We start from the raw sequence: 19,281 nt of genomic DNA, 5'->3' as shown, positions 1-19,281 counted from the left end.
CACTCCTAAAGGAAAAGTTACAGATATGGCTAAGTACTGAGCTAACATACGTGGAACAATACTTCAGTATTCTGCTAGATACCCCGTCATATCCATGAGAGTTCTTGGTCTTTAGTGATTTAATTGTTAACTCAATCTCCCTCTTGTCAGTATCATGGAGGAGCATTTCAGGTAACAGTCTCGGAACACTTTTTTCTAACAAGGGAACCTCCCCATCGCACCCCCCTCAGATTTAGTTATAAGTTGGCACAGTGGATAGGCCTTGGAAAACTGTACACAGATCAATCGAGGAAACAGGAAGAAGTTGTGTGGAACCGTGAAAAAAATTAGTAAAAATACGAACTGAGTAGTCCATGTTAGTCCATGTGAAACGTAAACAATATCAAGGAGCCCTTAAGCTAAGGAGCGCCGTGGTCCCGTGGTTAGCGTGAGTAGCTGCGGAACGAGAAGTCTTGGGTTCAAGTCTTCCCTCAACTGAAAATTTTATTTTCGCAAAGTTACGATCTGTCCGTTCGTTCATTGACGTCTATGTTCACTGCAATAAGTTTAGTGTCTGTGTTTTGAGGCCGCACCGCAAAATCGTGCGATTAGTAGACAAAAGGACGTGCCTCTCCAATGGGAACCAAAAACATTTGATCGCAAGGTCATAGGTCTACCGATTCCTCCACGGGAAAACACGTCTGATATATTCTATACGACACTGGTGACGGCATGTGCATCACATGACAGGAATATGTTGTCGACCCACCTAATTGTACACTTGGCGAATGGGTAAAAAGATTCTTCTACCTTGCACGATTTAGGTTTTCTTGTGGATGTGATAATCACGCCCAAAAAAGTGATGAAAACTTAAGAGTTTGTCACATAAACTGAAAATAAAAAATTAAATTTTTCACTCGAGGGAAGACTTGAACCTAACACCTCTCGTTTCGTAGCTGCTCTCGCTAACCACGAAGCACTGATTAACTTGACAAAAACACAGTATTTTTCCTGATCCAGTTGCCAGGTATGAACGGTTTCAGAATTTAGACCAATTACCTGTGTAATCCAGTCATCTATTGCCAGGGATGTCGGCTGAACAGGACGGGATTCTTTGTCAAAAGCAAATACCAGAGTATTCTTCCTGAGGTTTGTAGCCATGGTTAATCCAGCGAAGCAATTTCGGTTAAACAACCGAAATTCCAAGTAGCAGCAGCAAGACCAGAAAGAGCGATCAGATCACAAGGAACAGGAACGAACACGGAGATTAACGGACGGACGGCACTCGGCAAAGCACAAGTACAGCGATGTAAACACTGAAGTGCAGCGCAACAGTTAACAGCGGCCACTCGCGAGCGCGGCTGAAACGGAACTGAGACCACGGCGCTGCTTGACTTTCAGCCTCCTTGATGTTGCTTATCTTCGCAAGGACTACTCAGTTTGTATATTTTACTAATTTTTTTCATAGTTCCACACAACTTCTTCCTGTTTTCTCGATTGATCTGTGTTCAGTTTTTCAAGGCCTATCTACTGTGCCAACGTATAATTAAATCTGAGGGGGGTGTGATGGGGAGGTTCCCTTGTAAGAGCGCTATATGATTCCCTGTTGGGACTAGGTTTCTATTTAGTTCACCTGCTATATTCAGAAAGTGATTATTAAGTACTGTACATATATGCGACTTATCAGTAACACGTACATCCCCACTATGCACTGATTCTATATTCTCGACCTGTCTCTGCAGACCAGCCACTTCCTTTACGACTGACCATATGGTTTTAATTTTATCCTGAGACTTAGCTATTCTATCTGCATACCACATACTTTTTGCCTTCCTAATAACTTTTTTAAGCAGCTTACAATACTGTTTGTAATGGGGTGCTGCATTTAGATTTTGACTGTTTCTAACGTTTTGATATAATTGCCACTTCGTTCTACAAGATATTCTTATCCCTTTAGTCAGCCACCCAGGCTGCCTGTTTGTGCTAGTACCCTGTTTTGAACGTTCTAACAGAAAGCAACTTTCAAAGAGCACGAGAAAAGTCTTGAGGAAAGCATTATATTTATCGTCTACTGTATCAGCACTATAAACATCTTGCCACTCTTGTTCCTTGATAAGGTTTACAAAAGTCTGTACAGCAACTGGATCAGCTTTCCTAAAAAGTTGGTAACTATATTTAACATGTGTTGCAGCACAAAAATCTTTTAGACTTAAAATTTGTGCATCATGATCTGAAAGGCCATTCACCTTTTTGGCAACAGAATGCCCTTCTAATGATGACGAATGAACAAAAATATTGTCTATGGTTGTTCTACTGTTCCCTTGCACTCTCGTTGGAAAGAATACGGTTTGCATAAGATTATATGAATTAAGGAGGTCTACCAGCATCCTTTTCCTTGCACAATCACTTATACAATTAATATTGAAGTCACCACATATAACTAACTTTTTGTATTTCCTATAAAGTGAACCAAGAATCTCCTCTAGCTTTAGCAAAAATGTTGTGTAATCGGAGTCTGGGGATCTATAAATAACAACAGTAAGAAGTTTAGCTCCACTAAATTTAACCACACCTGCACAACATTCAAACACCTTTTCAGTGCAGTACTTTGAAACATCAATTGACTCAAATGGGATAACGTTTTTCACATACATGGCTACTCCCCCACACCTCAATGAATATTCACAACATGTTGTGGCATCTGTCTGCTTGGTTAGGAATGGTGCAAGTTTGATTTGTGGTGATTTTTTGTAGGCAAGAAGAGAGGGGCAACTACCTTCCCCTGCCCCTTAATGGCTACATCTTTGATACAAAGTATTGCATACACCTGATATTTAGCCTTTCTTAATCGTAATATGTTTAGCTTGAATCTAGCCTTCAAGACGTTCTTCTGTAACCATAATTTTCAGCCCTTTAAGTGCTCTTATGACCAGATTATATTGTCACTGCCAGAAACTGAATACAGTCAGGCGAGTTTACATTAACCACAGTTATTTACTTTCCTCCACTTGCGAAATGAACTGAGCTGCTGGGAAATGGCCTTCTGTTATTAGTTATTCAGTTTTATTGGTTTATCTTCAATGCAATTTATTTTCAAAAAAGTATTACCCATCGACCATATGGTATGAACATTTATGCATTCAGGGCATAAATTTGCTATACATGCTCATTTGAGGCATGAAAAACATATTTATAATAAAAAATAGCTTTTTAAATTCAGTGAACGTAGGCTTTTAACCACTGTAATCAAACCTAAATGTCTTATGGATCAGAAACTTTAATTTTAAATGGAAAGAGGGATACTGAAGTAATTCAAAAGAAAGAAATTTCATGAGAAGATCCTGACACAGTAAACAATGCCCTTCTTTTAATGATAACCAACCCAGTTGACATATGTCAATAGCACTCTCTCCTCTATTTTGCAATAATACAAACTCAGCTGCCCTTCTTGAATTTTTTTGATGTCTTCCACCAGTCCCAGCTGATGTAGATCCCACACCACACATCAGTACTCCAGAAGTGGACAGGCAAGCATGTGTAACCAGTCTCGTACACCTGTTGCACTTCCTAAGTGTTCTGCCAATAAACTGCTGCAGTTCTTGGTTTGCTCTCTTCTCAACATTGTCTATGTGATTGTTCCAATTTAAGATATTTGTAATTGTGATCTCTAAGTATTTAGTTGAATTTATGGTCTTTAGATTTCTGTTGCTTATCGTGTAATGAACCATGGACCTTGCCGTTGGTGGGGAGACTTGCGTGCCTCAGCGATACAGATAGCCGTACCGTAGGTGCAACCACAACGGAGGGGTATCTGTTGAGAGGCCAGACAAACATATGGTTCCTGAAGACGGGCAGCAGCCTTTTCAGTAGTTGCAAGGGCAACAGTCTGGATGATTGACTGATCTGGCCTTGTAACAATAACCAAAACGGCCTTGCTGTGCTGGTACTGCGAACGGCTGAAAGCAAGGGGAAACTACAGCCATAATTTTTCCCGAGGGCATGCAGCTTTACTGTATGATTAAATGATGATGGCGTCCTCTTGGGTAAAATATTCCGGAGGTAAAATAGTCGCCCATTCGGATCTCCGGGCAGAGACTACTCAAGAGGATGTCGTTATCAGGAGAAAGAAAACTGGCGTTCTACGGATCGGAGCGTGGAATGTCAGATCCCTTAATCGGGCAGGTAGGTTAGAAAATTTAAAAAGGGAAATGGAGAGGTTAAAGTTAGATATAGTGGGAATTAGTGAAGTTCGGTGGCAGGAGGAACAAGACTTCTGGTCAGGTGACTACAGGGTTATAAACACCAAATCAAATAGGGGTAATGCAGGAGTATGTTTAATAATGAATTGGAAAATAGGAATGGGGGTAAGCTACCACAAACAGCATAGTGAACGCATTATTGTGGCCAAGATAGATACGAAGCCCACACCTACTACAGTAGTACAAGTTTATATGCCAACTAGCTCTGCAGATGACGAAGAAATTGAAGAAATGTATGATGAAATAAAAGAAATTATTCAGATAGTGAAGGGAGACGAAAATTTAATAGTCATGGCTGACTGGAATTCGAGTGTAGGAAAAGGGAGAGAAGGAAACGTAGTAGGTGAATATGGATTGGGGCTAAGAAATGAAAGAGGAAGCCGCCTGGTAGAATTTTGCACAGAGCACAACATAATCATAGCTAACACTTGGTTTAAGAATCATGAAAGAAGGTTGTATACATGGAAGAACCCTGGAGATACTAAAAGGTATCAGATAGATTATATAATGGTAAGACAGAGATTTAGGAACCAGGTTTTAAATTGTAAGACATTTCCAGGGGCAGATGTGGACTCTGACCACAATCTATTGGTTATGACCTGTAGATTAAAACTGAAGAAACTGCAAAAAGGTGGGAATTTAAGGAGATGGGACCTGGATAAACTGAAAGAACCAGAGGTTGTACAGAGTTTCAGGGAGAGCATAAGAGAACAATTGACAGGAATGGGGGAAAGAAATACAGTAGAAGAAGAATGGGTAGCTTTGAGGGATGAAGTAGTGAAGGCAGCAGAGGATCAAGTAGGTAAAAGGACGAGGGCTAGTAGAAATCCTTGGATGACAGAAGAAATACTGAATTTAATAGATGAAAGGAGAAAATATAAAAATGCAGTAAATGAAGCAGGCAAAATGGAATACAAACATCTCAAAAATGATATCGACAGGAAGTGCAAAATGGCTAAGCAGGGATGGCTAGAGGACAAATGTAAGGATGTAGAGGCTTATCTCACTAGGGGTAAGATAGATACTGCCTACAGGAAAATTAAAGAGACCTTTGGAGATAAGAGAACCACTTGTATGAATATCAAGAGCTCAGATGGAAACCCAGTTCTAAGCAAAGAAGGGAAAGCAGAAAGGTGGAAGGAGTATATAGAGGGTCTATACAAGGGCGATGTACTTGAGGACAATATTATGGAAATGGAAGAGGATGTAGATGAAGATGAAATGGGAGATACGATACTGCGTGAAGAGTTTGACAGAGCACTGAAAGACCTGAGTCGAAACAAGGCCCCGGGAGTAGACAACATTCCATTGGAACTACTGACGGCCTTGGGAGAGCCAGTCCTGACAAAACTCTACCATCTGGTGTGCAAGATGTATGAAACAGGCGACATACCCTCAGACTTCAAGAAGAATAAAGCAGGTGTTGACAGATGTGAAAATTACCGAACTATCAGTTTAATAACCCACAGCTGCAAAATACTAACGCAAATTCTTTACAGACGAATGGAAAAACTAGTAGAAGCCGACCTCGGGGAAGATCAGTTTGGATTCCGTAGAAACACTGGAACACGTGAGGCAATACTGACCTTACGACTTATCTTAGAAGAAAGATTAAGGAAAGGCAAACCTACGTTTCTAGCATTTGTAAACTTAGAGAAAGCGTTTGACAATGTTGACTGGAATACTCTCTTTCAAATTCTAAAGGTGGCAGGGGTAAAATACAGGGAGCAAAAGGCTATTTACAATTTGTACAGAAACAAGATGGCAGTTATAAGAGTCGAGGGACATGCAAGGGAAGCAGTGGTTGGGAAGGGAGTAAGACAGGGTTGTAGCATCTCCCTGATGTTATTCAATCTGTATATTGAGCAAGCAGTAAAGGAAACAAAAGAAAAATTCGGAGTAGGTATTAAAATCCATGGAGAAGAAATAAAAACTTTGAGGTTCGCCGATGACATTGTAATTCTGTCAGAGACAGCAAAGGACTTGGAAGAGCAGTTGAATGGAATGGACAGTGTCTTGAAAGGAGGATATAAGATGAACATCAACAAAAGCAAAATGAGGATAATGGAATGTAGTCGAATTAAATCGGGTGATGCTGAGGGAATTATATTAGGAAATGAGACACTTAAAGTAGTAAAGGAGTTTTGCTATTTGGGGAGCAAAATAACTGATGATGGTCGAAGTAGAGAGGATATAAAATGTAGACTGGCAGTGGCAAGGAAAGCGTTTCTGAAGAAGAGAAATTTGTTAACATCGAGTATAGATTTAAGTGTCAGGAAGTCATTTTGTAAAGTATTTGTATGGAGTGTAGCCATGTATGGAAGTGAAACATGGACAATAAATAGTTTGGACAAGAAGAGAATAGAAGCTTTCAAAATGTGGTGCTACAGAAGAATGCTGAAGATTAGGTGGGTAGATCACATAAATAATGAGGAAGTATTGAATAGGATTTGGGGAGAAGTTTGTGGCGCAACTTGACCAGAAGAAGGGATCGGTTGGTAGGACATGTTCTGAGGCATCAAGGGATCACCAATTTAGTATTGGAGGGCAGCGTGGAGGGTAAAAATCATAGAGGGAGACCAAGAGATGAATACACTAAGCAGATTCAGAAGGATGTAGTTTGCAGTAGGTACTGGGAGATGAAGAGGCTTGCACAGGATAGAGTAGCATGGAGAGCTGCATCAAACCAGTCTCAGGACTGAAGACCACAACAACAACAACAACAATCGTGTAATCAAAATTTAGCAGATGTCTTTTAGTACCCACGTGGGTGACTTCATACTTTTTTATTATTATGAGTCAGTTACCACTTTTTACATGATATAGATGTCTTGTATAAATCATTACACATTTGGTTTTCATCAGCTGATGACCTTACTGATGGTAAATGACAGCATCATCTGCAAACAATCTAAGAGGGCTGCTCAGATTGTCTCGTACGTCATTTATGTAGATCAGGAACAGCAGAAGATCTATCACATTTCCTTGGGAAATGCCAGTTATTACTTCTGATTTACTCGATGACTTTCTGTCAGTTACTATGAACTGTTATCTTTCTGACTGGAACTCATGTACCAAGTTCACACAACGAAAGCAATACTCATTAGGCATAGAATTTGTTTAGAAGACAATTGTGAGGAATGGTGTCAAAAGCCTTCTAGAAATCTAAAATATATGTCATAAGTCTGACATCTGCTATTGATAGCACTCATTACCTCATGAGAATGAAGAGCTAATTATATTTTACAAGAACAGTATTTTCTGAATATATTGTAGCTATTTGTTAATAAGTCATGTTATTTGAGGTAATTCATAATGTTCAAACGTAGTATATGTTCCAAAATACCACTGCAGATGACTATTTTATATGCCATGCTGGATCACTCCTCTGCTAGCTAGGCTATGGAACAGCTGACAATTCTTGTTACCCTTGCTTGTACTGCTCTCACTATAACACATGCTATACAGTTGCAAATCATGGGCCTGCGATGCAAATTTTTGTTAGTGACACTGGGCGTTTTCAACCTCTATTATCATCATCTTGTGAAGTTATGATCTGAGATGTTCGTGAAGAACAACCAAAACTAGTCACTGTCCTTTAACTATGAATTGAAAATTGTGGTCTATGCGTTAAAAGATTTTACATTAAAATTTTTTGTTCAGTAAATTATATTAAGACTGCCACCTCCTCCCTGACATCTAGCTTCACTAATAATTAGGTTTATTTCCAGAGTGTTGTGTTATTAGTACCTCTGAATTTCTAAAGACTTGTAACAGAGTACTTTGCTATTCAGCGTACTACTTGAGAGATCTTTTTCTCCATATTGTAATAAGAATACTTTCCAGATCACTGCAAATGGATATAATACACAATGTGTTTCACAGTACACACTGTTGACATTTTAGTTAAATAAACTCTCAGAATCTCAGGTATTAAACCAGGTGCCATCATCCAAATGGTCCAATATTTCAGGATGCTAACTGTCCATTTTCAGGTAGCCATGGCCATCCGCACCACATACTATCATCTGCCAGGAAAGCCTAAAAACACAAATGAATTCTTGCTTCTTCAGTGCCATGGTTGAACTTTAAAAAATTTAGGACGCTGTCATTTGTTCAGCAACAGGTAGAATTAACTTACTGAACAATGGTAATTGTAGTAAAAATCCAAACAATTTTATCTCTCTCTCTCTCTCTCACTCTCTCTCTTTCTCTCTTTTTCTCTCTCTCTTCCCCACCCCAACCACAGCCACCTGACCACCTCTCTCTTGATACTTCCAGTTTTCCCCAGATATGATTCAGTAACCCCCATGAAACATGGAACTTGCCGTTGGTGGGAAGGCTTGCATGCCTCAGTGATGCAGATAGCCATACCGTACGTGCAACCACAATGGAACAGTATCTGTTAAGAGGCCAGACAAATGCGTGGTTCCTGAAGAGGGGCAGCAGCCTTTTCAGTAGTAGCAAGGGCAGCAGTGTGGATGATTGACTGATCTGGCCTTGTAACATCAACCAAAACAGCCTTGCTGTGCTGGTACTGTAAACAGCTGAAAGCAAGGAGAAAGTACAGTCCTAATTTTTCCAGAGGGCATGCAGCTTTACTGTGTGGTTAAATGATGACGGCATCCTATTGGGTAAAATATTCTAGAGTAAAAAAGTCTCCCATTCAGATCTCCAGGCAGGGACTACTCAAGAGGATGTCGTTATCAGGAGAAACAAAACTGGCATTCTATGGATTGGAGCATGGAATGTAAGATCCCTTAATTGGGAAGGTAGGTAAGAAAATGTAAAAAGGGAAATGGATAGGTTAAAGTTAGATATAATAGGAATTAGTGAAGTTTGGTGGCTGGAGAAAAAAGACTTCAGGTTAGGTGAATACATGGTTATAAATCAAATATGGGTAATCCAGTTATATGCCAACTACCTCCACAGATGATGAAGAAATTGAAGAAATGTATGATGAGATAAAAGACATTATTCAAGTAGTTAAGGGAGATAAAAATTTAATAGTCATGGATGACTGGAATTTGACAGTAGGACAAGTTGTAGGTGAATATGGACTGAGGGTAAGGAATGAAAGAAGAAGCTGTCTAGTAGAATTTTGCACAGAGTGTAACTTAATCATTGCTAACACTTTGTTTAAGAGTCACAAAAGAAGGTTGTATATGTGGAAGAGACCTGGAGGCACTGGAAAGTGTCAGATAGATTATATAATGGTAAGATAGAGATTTAGGAACCAGGTTTTAAATTGTGAGACATTTCCAGGGGCAGATGTCAACTCTGACCACAGTTTATTGGTTATAACTAAAGGTTAAAACTGAAGAGACTGCAGAAAGGTAGGAACTAGAGGTTGTATGAAGTTTCAGAGGGAGCATTAGGGAACAATTGACAAGAACAGAGGAAAGGAATACCATGAAAGAAGAATGGCTACTTTTGACAGATAAAATAGTGATGGCAGCAGAGGATGAAGTAGGTAAGAGGATGAGGGCTAGAGGTACTGAATTAAATTGATGAAAGGAGAAACTATAAAATGTAGTAAATGAAACAGGCCAAAAGGAATACAAATGTCTCTAAAATGAGATCAACAGGAAATGCTAAATGGCTAAGTGGGAATGGCTAGAGGACAAATGTAATTATGTAGAAGCATATATCACTAGGGGTAACATTGATGCTACCTATGAAGAAATTAGAGAGACCTTTAGGGAAAAGGGAACCACCTGTATGAATATCAAGAGCTCAGCTGGTAAACAAGTCCTAAGCAAAAAAGGGAAAGCTGAAAAGTGGAAGAAGTACATAGAGGGTCTATACAAGGATGATGTACTTGAGGACACTATTAAGGACACAGAAGAGGACATAGATGAAGATGAGATGGGAGATATGATACTGCGTGAAGAATCTGACAGAGTACTGAAAGACCTAAGGAGAAACAAGGACCCAGGAGTGGACAGCATTCTGTTAGAACTACTGATAGCCTTGGGAGAGCCAGCCATGACCAAGCTTTTCTATCTGGTGGGCAAGATGTATGAGACAGGCGAAATACCCTCACACTTCAGGAAGAATAAAATAATTCCAATCCCAAGGAAAGCAAGTGTTGACAGGTGTGAAAATTACTGAATATCAGTTTAATAAGTCATGATTGCAAAATACTGACACAAATTCTTCACAGATGAATGGAAAAACAGTTAGAAGCCAACATAAGGGAAGATCAGTTTAGATTCCATAGAAATATTGGAACACACAAGGCAATACTGACCCTGTGACATACTTTAGAACATAAGCTAAGGAAAGCAAACTTACATTTCTAGCATTTGCTAACTTGGAGAAAGCTTTTGACAATGTTGATGAAATTTACTCCCTTTCAAATTCTGAAGGTGGCAGGGGTGAAATACAGAGATTAAATGGCTATTTACAATTTGTTCAGAAATCAGATGGCAGTTATAAGAGTTGAGGAGCATGAAAACAAAATAGTGGTAGAGAAGGAGTGAGAGAGGGTTGTAGCCTATCCCTCATGTTATTCAGTCTGTATATTGAGCAAGCAGTGAAGGAAACTAAAGAAAAATTCAGAGTAGGAATTAAAATCCACGGAGAAGAAATAAAATCTTTGACGTTTACCAATGACACTGTAATTCTGTCACAGACAGAAAAGGATCTGGAAGAGCATTTGAACAAAATGGACAGTGTCTTGAAAGGAGAATGTAAGATGAACATCAGCAATAACAAAATGAGGATAATGGAATGTAGTTGAATTAAATCAGGTGATGCTGAGGGAATTGAATAAGGAAATGAGCCACTTAAAGTATTAGATGAGTTTTGCTATTTGTGAAGCAAAATAACTGAGGACGATCAAAGTAGAGAGGATATAAAATGTAGACTGGACATGGCAAGGAAAGCGTTCTGAAGAAGAGAAATTTGGTATAGATATAAGAGTGAGGAAGTCCTTTCTGAAAGTATTTGTATGGGGTATAGCCGTGTATGGAAGTGAAACATGGGCAATAAATAGTTTATACAAGATGAGAATAGAAGCTTTCAAAATGTAGTACTACAGAAAAATGCTGAAGGTTAGATGGGTAGATGATGTAACTAATGAAGAGGTACTGAATAGAATTGAGGATAAGAGGAATTTGTGGCACAACTTGACTAGGAGAATGGATCAGTTGGTAGGACTTGTTCTAAGGCATCAAGGTCTCCTCAATGTAGTATTGAAGGGAAGTGTGGAGGGTAAAAATCATATAGGGAGACCAAGAGATGAATATACTAGGCAGATTCAGAAGGATAGGAGGATGTAGGTTGCAGCAGTTACTTAGAGATCAAGATACTTGCACAGGATAGAGTAACATGGGGAGCCTTTAATCTCCCCCCCTGCCTCCTTCCTGATTCCAATTTATTTTCAACATTAAACAATGTCCATCAAAGTCTTTTATGATGGTTTGAGAGGGCTTGTCATGTTGAGTTGGCTCCAGTTGTTCTTGTCTAGGGTTCTGATTGTTGAAACTGAAAAAAACCCCTCAGGTCCTCAAGGTTTGTTTGAATTAAATAAATCTGAAGATTGTTGTTGCTGCTTTTTTATGTAAATATATTTTCTCATATTTTAGTATACCATACAGTATTTTTATTTTTCATGTTAACAGAGCTGGAATTACATTGTTCGCGCAAAAATACATCTGATTGCACCTCAGAGACATGTTTAGGACTCTCACACTGAGTGGAAATAAAAATATTCCAAAGGGCCTACAGTTTTTCTTATCAAATGAATTTCTATTAGTTTCTGTTACATTATTAATTTCAATTATTATATCATAAATGAATCCAGAAATAAACATACTAAACAGTACAGGATTGTGTAATTAATAATACAAATTTTAAGTGTGCCAATAATTCGTAATTTCGCATGTTTCAAAGAAAATAATTTCAACTGTACTTACAGGTTATAACATCAAAACTAAAATATTTTGTTAAGTAATTCCTTTTCTTAAATTTTATCTTGAACTATAACATATGGTATGCTACTGTGTATAAACTTATATGGAAGTTTTCAGAAAAGCAGCTGAGATATTATTGACCTGTCCAAAATTCAAAAAATAATACTTATATCAACAACTACTGTTGAGGAAAAGTATATCTACAGCAGTAGTTGCCATTACAACATCCCCCTGATATAATATGGAAATAATGTGTTTACAATATTTTGTGACCTACTGTAAGGTTTGCCAAATGGTGCGCAAAATAATGCCAAAAGGTAGAATACAGATTCTCAAAGTTAAATTCTGAAATTACAAGAAAATTTAAGGTTGAATGATCATCACTTCCCTATGAACACAAGTATAGGTTAGCTTACAAAAAACTGCAAAAGGCATCTGACAAATTTCTGCTTACAATAAACAGAGTTCTTGTTGCATACAATTTGTCTATAGTCCAAATAAGTGTGAAACCTGAGTAGTGAAATGGTAAAATTAACATATGGCAACAATTTCCAAAATTGTGGGCAAAATTCACATGAAGTTGCGCAAAACATAACAAAAATATCTACTATGCACGTCACAATCTATACTTATGTAAGGACATTGCATTCAAATTTTCAGACCTATGGAACATTCTGTTCCATAACAAATTAAACAAAGTCAAAACTGCAACATTGCAACACTAAACTATAGAAATAAGTGCAGAGACAACTTGATGTACTAGAATTAAAAATTGCAAGTTTACATCTATGAAGTTACACCTTCAAAATCATCAAAAGAGAAGAAAAAATTTCGGAGTCTAAGTGTATGATGAGTGAGCCAGCTCAAAAACTCTCAATGATGGGTACTGCCCAGAAGAATATACTTGATCACAAGTAGGAGTATAGCACAAAATTAATCAGGTACATAAACCAGAGTATGTAAGGATATGTTGGCTCATGAGAAGAGAAAATAATGAAAAATATTAGGGCTTATGCTTACAATGTGTGGACTGACCCATGTATCCAAACCAAACCGGGTACACACCGGCAGAAATGTTACAACACTATAAAATGAATAAAGTTCATAATCATATATCAATAAGTTCAATAATATGTAAAGAATAATTAGAGGAGGCACTGTTGCACTGTGTGATACCGCTTCTAGGCTTGATAATGTCCCCAATTCAGCACGGAAAAGAGTCAACAACTTTTCTCACTTACGGCGTGTCCAGGTGAAAGCTAAATAACTCAATCTTAGTTCCACTGAAAATGCCTGGGGCTGGCTGGATAAAAAAGGTGAAACGAAGGATCAATATCCCTGCATACCCTTGACTCTATGGAACCTAATCCGTCAGGGGTTTCACCTGGACATGGCGTAACTGAGAAAACTTGTTGACTCTCTTCTGTGCTGAATTGAGGACATTATCAAGTCTAGAGGCAGTATCACACAGTGTTAACATAATGTCTCCTGGGACTAGTTATCTGCCTGGTGCTCTGAAGTTCAGTTGAGCTGCACTCCACATATGTGTGTGGCTATCTCCCTTATATCATGATTGGCCTGTGACACTACACAGCTACGTTGGAAGCAATGTGCCTAGTGATTTTTGTTCTGACAATCCTGATGCCATGGTGCAATTTGTGTCACAAATCTCTTCACCTTTTGTCACTTACTATATCAACACTATAGACAATACAAGGAGGGAAGAGAGTTGTAGCTGAAGGATAGTACACCTGACTGGTCGGTGACTGTGACTGATTTTAGAATCATGTGAAGGTATACACAGTAGGAAGCACTATCAGCAGTTTCCGTCATTTTCTACAGTTTTTGTTGGAGTGAGACATGAGGCTATGTTTGAGCAGCATTTGCCAGTATTACAAGATCTGCACATTAAGGGCTGTGAAATACATTTAAGCTATTTGGAGTGTATTTTAATTATTCAGTTACATACTTTCATTGCTCGTAAAATTCAGTGTAATTTTGAAACTAGTTACGTAATGTGTAGGCAGTGAAGCCATACTTGGTCAGTCGTACACTATATAGTAAACTGAAACAGAAGAAGTTTTTCAACAATGAAACACAAAATATTTGTAAACTAGCTGAGTCCCTCTGATTTCATAACAATTTTCCCTGTCTTGAAAATGGAAATACGTTTTAACTGCCAATAGGCTCTATTTAAAATAGTTTTTGACTTGAAAATGGTTTCCGATAATACTTCTTAATTTGGTATCACTTAGTGGTTATTGGTGTACACTATAATAATAATGTAATACAAGCTATTTGTGGTGACCTTAGAAGAGTTTAATAAATTATATTACATGTCAGATCATAACAAGAGAAGTTAGCTGGATACCGTATGCAAGACAGCCTGCGTGCATCATAGAGGAGAGCTGAATGGTATATCGAGAGCAAATAATACTCCACAAAGGAGCTGCACACTATTTGCTTTTTTGAGGCTGGTCAAACACGTGAACAAGCAGAATACTTGACATCTTACCAACGGTGCAGAGGGTCATTGTCAATGGAATCGTACAGAACTTTCCACAACACGTAATGGAAGAACCTCGCGTACGATATAGAGAGACAGTCAAGAACTAAGGAGATCACATGTCATGGGAAGGTTTCAAAGGAATGATCCAGAAAGAAATTAAAGAGAGCTGTGTGCAATCAGAGTCAGTTAATAACGTTATAAAAGAGTCATGCAGCAGTGAGTAGGGAGGTTCTCAGTGTCAGTACAGAGCATTCAGGGGGCAGGAATGCTCTGTACCAGCACCGGTAAACACTTCATCAAGTGTAAGAGAAGATAGTGACAGACTCTGGTGAACACACAGCAAATATAAGTTAAGTAGCGCTGTACAACATTCATTGGAATAGTGCTGAACAGAGACACTCTCTCTCTCTCTCTGTCCCAAAAAGTTAGACTAGTGGAATTTCATCAAATACCAGGACCAAGTTATTGCTTGGTACCTGTCACTTGTACAGTGGGTGAAATGGCCTGTAAGTACTAGTGATGCAGTTCCCAGTGTTGATTAGTTAGACCGAGTGGCCAGCAGTTAGCAGACTGAGTGACAACCAAACACTTGTCTCTGAGAGAGATCCTTTCTAATAATTATTGAAAGCATCTGACATTCTGATAAGTGGTTTTGGTCCAACACCTCACTGAGCAAATGTGTTCGTTATAACAACAAATTGGTTAAAAAAGAGTAATATCTTGCCTCTGCAGCAAAAATCTCTACCAAATCCACGAGAATTATCAATCTTCTGTAACCTAGCCCCCTACAACCCAGGAGATTTTCTCCCTCTCATCTCTGCTCTAAAGGTTCATAATACAGCAAACTAACACACAATGATATTAACATTCTGATTGCACCAAGAAAGGTAAGGAACCTGTGCCAGGTTGCGATGTATTAAATTAGTACAGACAAGATTTTCTTGACTGAAAGACTATTAAATTTGAGTAGATTATTTATTCCTAGGTACATGACCATGTAGTACCTGGGAACAGATTTTCACAACTGGAGTGACCTTATTCTATGGAGTGATTTTTGTAATTTCAGAAAAAAGACTGCAACAGGCACAGGGTGAATGCCAACATACCAAAATGAAATAAGGAAATACACTGAACTTCTATTACAGTGCTGGATAGATGGGAAAATCTATAAATTGTGCCAAGGTACAACACTGTCTCCTGGATGTCTCCAGATCTGTTCCATACTGATAGCCACATGCCACACTACCTTATCATTCAGTTAGGTGAGCCAAGCCAACATGGTGCAGCCCAGTGATAAAAGTGGAGATGGGTACTATTTTCTTTTGGTTGCACTACAGTATTGCCATGATACTGCATCACGGAGATGCTGACAAGTCCTTGCAAACAATCAAAAACTTAATTGCTTAATTTTATTTGTTTTAGCTGATAATTTTCAATTTGCAACTACTGTTTGTATTAAGGGTGGCCGAATTTTTTGTGGTTCTGATTGAAACTGTATTTCATTTGTCATTTACAACTGCAGGTGACCACCTTCTAATACAAGGTTTCTTACTGTTAGCTATCTCAAAATTATCCCAAGATAGAACATTTAACTCGGTTGTGGAAGGAGCCAGATGCATTCACCAAGAAATAACATGTACAATATTTTACAAAATTTTATTTCATCAAATAGCTCTAATTAAAGTGGTCAACTTAAAAAAATAATGAGGGATAACAATTATTTCATGTTCATGATAAGCAATTCATCCATACCTGTAAAATATTTTTATTGATCAATGTCTTGCATGACAGAAGACACTATACACTGCCATGGATTCGGGGTGTTAGCCCTACCATCAGATGTATCAGAAAATCTATCAGTAGAACAACATCATGCCCATGCCCAAAGAACTACTAGGTGGACCATCAAATAACATCCCAAATTGTGCCTACGAAGAATTGCAGCCTGAGAAAATTCCTCTTGTCACAAAATTGTCACCAGGAATGCATGAAGCCAAATGTTGACAACAGCGCACCTGTGTGACCCATGGGGCTATGGGAAGAGTATTTCAATCTATGTTATAAATTAGTCAAATGTACGGAAACAAAGTTTTAAAAAAAATGTTTGGAATTTGAGGTCATCCCCAAGTATGTAGATGCGATGTTCAGACATTCGAAGAAACAGCAACCAGTGTATGCTAAGAGTCTGAAGGTTTGACGTTTATGTAAGGAAATCAATTAATTATACAAAAAGAAACCTTATGTCAATGTACTCTGCTTCCCGTACGCGAATGGGTCATACAAGCGCTGTGTACCTGAATTTGATTGCCTGCATTCCTGGTCGCAATTTTCCTGCAAGAGGCATTTTCCAAGGCCATGATTAAAAGTTGGGGCACTTTGCAGCCACACTTTGGGATATTATTTGGTGGTCCTCCTATAGTAGATATTTATCTACTTGTTGTATGGACATGGACATGTCCTGCTACTGCTGTATTTCAGATACGGCTGCTGATGAAGCTAAGAGCCCAACACCATGGTAGTGTACAGTGACTTCCATCATGCAAGACTTCGATCAATAAAAATATTTTACAACTTTGACAGATTTGTTTGTCATGAACATGTTGCAGAACACTTGTGGATGTCCCAAAAATAAAAATTTATAACAGTAATTGCCCTTTAATATGTGCACAATGTAAACATTAAATTAAATACAATTCCTTTGTAAAATCTAACTGCTCATAATAGCTTCCAAATAACCTCAGATTCCAGCCTCACAAAATCACAGTGGGCTGTCTCAAACAGGTTAATTATGATACACACAGAATCTCATTCTTCAGTAATCTAAAACACATGTAAGAACCAGTTGCAATATATGTCTTAAAATGAAAGAAGTCAGTATGTGCTTTACACTACGAGGTGCATTCAAGTTCTAAGGCCTCCGATTTTTTTTCTAATTAACTACTCACCCGAAATCGATGAAACTGGCGTTACTTCTCAACGTAATCGCCCTGCAGACGTACACATTTTTCACAACGCTGACGCCATGATTCCATGGCAGCGGCGAAGGCCTTTAGGAGTCTGTTTTGACCACTGGAAAATCGCTGAGGCAATAGCAGCAAGGCTGGTGAATGTGCGGCCACGGAGAGTGTCTTTCATTGTTGGAAAAAGCCAAAAGTCACTCGGAGCCAGGTCAGGTGAGTAGGGAGCATGAGGAATCACTTCAAAGTTGTTATCACGAAGAAACTGTTGCGTAACATTAGCTCGATGTGCGGGTGCATTGTCTTGGTGAAACAGCACACGCGCAGCCCTTCCCGGACGTTTTTGTTGCAGTGCAGGAAGGAATTTGTTCTTCAAAACATTTTCGTAGGATGCACCTGTTACCGTAGTGTCCTTTGGAACACAATGGGTAAGGATTACGCCCTCGCTGTCCCAGAACATGGACACCATCATTTTTTCAGCACTGGCGGTTACCCGAAATTTTTTTGGTGCCGGTGAATCTGTGTGCTTCCATTGAGCTGACTGGCGCTTTGTTTCTGGATTGAAAAATGGCATCCACGTCTCATCCATTGTCACAACCGACGAAAAGAAAGTCCCATTCATGCTGTCGTTGCGCATCAACATTGCTTGGCAACATGCCACACGGGCAGCCATGTGGTCGTCCGTCAGCATTCGTGGCACCGACATGGATGACACTTTTCGCATTTTCAGGTCGTCATGCAGGATTGTGTGCACAGAACCCATAGAAATGCCAACTCTGGAGGCGATCTGTTCAACAGTCATTCAGCGATCCCCCAAAACAAATCTCTCCACTTTCTCGATCATGTCGTCAGACCGGCTTGTGCGAGCCCGAGGTTGTTTCGGTTTGTTGTCACACGATGTTCTGCCTTCATTAAACTGTCGCACCCACGAACACACTTTTGACACATCCATAACTCCATCACCACGTCTCCTTCAACTGTTGATGAATTTCAATTGGTTTCACACCATGCAAATTCAGAAAACGAATGATTGCATGCTGTTCAAGTAAGGAAAACATCGCCATTTTAAGTATTTAAACAGTTCTCATTCTTGCCGCTGGCGGTAAAATTCCATCTGCTGTACGGTGCTGCCATCTCTAGGATGTATTGACAATGAATGCGGCCTCATTTTAAAACAATCCGCATGTTTCTATCTCTTTCCAGTCCGGAGAAAAAAAATCGGAGGCCTTAGAACTTGAATGCACCTCGTATAAGAAAAGGAGAACACTTTCTTAGTAATGTGATCTGAAAACCAAGTATCAGAACCAAAACATCTCTTAAATCAGATGCCCCACTGAATAAAATGCTAATCTTAACTATGACTTAAACAACAAGATTTTACCAGGCATTAAAAGATTAAAACAACTTTGTCACATCATTTCAGAAACACCTTGCTAGACTTGAATCACAGGTTAGCCAAAATCTCTTTCTTTCTGTCTCTCTCTCTAAAGGCAACAAATCACTGATCTTAACAAAGAGCAGAACTGTAAACTATATCGTCTTTCAAAACAGTTTAAAGGAGAAATGCTTAGCAAGGCAAAGAGCCTCTTCATATATGTATATTTTGTTACAAAGAGTGGACCAATGAACATCAACATTCATACACCAAACTTAACACC

The 19,281-nt window shown here is 38.9% G+C and overlaps 1 long non-coding RNA gene across 1 annotated transcript in view; it reads left to right on the top strand.

The window, feature by feature from the left end:
• The first annotated feature begins 1,230 nt into the window (after positions 1 to 1,230).
• Positions 1,231 to 19,281, top strand: part of LOC124545133 — a 59,717-nt gene continuing 41,666 nt past the window's right edge. Inside the window, exon 1 of the long non-coding RNA XR_006967592.1 lies at positions 1,231 to 1,417. This is a non-coding gene — a long non-coding RNA (uncharacterized LOC124545133). The remainder of the gene's footprint in view (positions 1,418 to 19,281) is intronic.

Source organism: Schistocerca americana, chromosome 8 (genome assembly GCF_021461395.2).
Source record: "Schistocerca americana isolate TAMUIC-IGC-003095 chromosome 8, iqSchAmer2.1, whole genome shotgun sequence".
In the NCBI taxonomy this organism is placed as follows: Eukaryota; Metazoa; Arthropoda; class Insecta; order Orthoptera; family Acrididae; genus Schistocerca; species Schistocerca americana.
Note: the sequence above shows the minus strand (reverse complement) of the source record. Positions and strands in the feature narration are given on the sequence as shown.